Below are 1,416 nucleotides of genomic sequence, written 5' to 3' on the forward strand. Positions count from 1 at the left end.
GTAGGTGCTTTAGACCACTGAGCCATCTCACCAGCCCCCTGGCTTTACTTCTTATACTTAGTTTTTATACTTTTCTGCTGGATGGTTAAGAACAAGGTAAAGCAGGACCTATGCAACAAGAGTTGTAGCTTTTGGGTCTGAGAAGGTCAGTGAAATCCCCTCAGGATTCATCCTGAGATCCTGTACCTCAGATTGTAGAACCTTTGTCAGTGTCAGCCATGTGGATGAGTCACGACCATTGCTTGGCTGATTCCTTTTAATCAACCAGAGAAGTAGTCTCCCCCAATCTTGGTTTTAATGCCATCTTAGTGGGAGTTATAAGGATAGAGATGTAGTCCTGATTTCTAGTACCATACTGGATATGATTTATTCCAATTGCAAATAAGTTTTCCTCTGTGTTTCTCTAACTTTACTTTTCCTTCTTCATTTATTATAACTGTTAATAAGAAAGCTTTCTCTTGTATAATCTATTAAGACCTTATGCGTTTCTGCCATTATCACGGGTCTCTATGCAAGAAGCTTACTAGGTATAAGTAGTAAGTACTCACTAGGTGACCACTCCTCTACCTACTAATTCATTAATATCCCAGCTATGGAGAGAGAGAGAGAGAGAGAGAGAGAGAGAGAGAGAGAGAGAGAGAGAGAGAACATGACATAGAAACAAGGAAACATGACATTGGTAAAACCTTAGTGGGAGGAAATGTTATTCCCTTGATGTACTGGAAGAGTGCTTGCCTGTCATGTGCTAGACTTTGGATTTGATCACTAACACCAAACAACTACAATAACAACAAGAGCAAAAAGCAAAAATATCTTAGTGGACAAAGGTGAAATAAATTCATAGAATAATGATGCTCTTCTGCCTCTGTGTAGTGTTCTCATGATCCTTAGAGGTCAAAAGTCAGAGAAATCCCACCAATGTATGATGGTGGACTAGGGACCTCAACCAACCCTTGCAATTTCTAGTCTAGCAGCCTTTCAACATTTTGCTGAACATTCCTTCCCACAAATAACCAAGCCAAAATAACTTAGTAAATAATTTGATCTGAGTTTGATGATTCATTTTGTCAAAGTTTTTTTCCCATAATTTTACTGAAAAAGAAATCGCAATGAGACAGTTTCAAACCAAATTGGTAGGACAGTTTCAATAATTAACACATTGCATACATAGTTTTTTTTTTTGTTAAAATTCTTTTTTTTTTTTAGGGAAAGGTCTAATGGGTCTTCAGGGTCTCACTACTAGATCAGACTCCTAGTGATCCATCTGTTTACAGCCTCCCAAGACTGGTTGTCAAACATTTTTAACTGATGTTGCTAACATGTTTCTAAACCTAGATGTAGTGGACTTAAGTACAGTATTTTTATTCAGGGTCTCAGGTCTGAAATGTTTTGTTTTATTTTTTGATTTTTTAAAAA

The sequence above is a fragment of the Octodon degus genome, unplaced genomic scaffold (genome assembly GCF_000260255.1).
Source record: "Octodon degus isolate 3935 unplaced genomic scaffold, OctDeg1.0 scaffold00352, whole genome shotgun sequence".
Lineage (NCBI taxonomy): Eukaryota > Metazoa > Chordata > Mammalia > Rodentia > Octodontidae > Octodon > Octodon degus.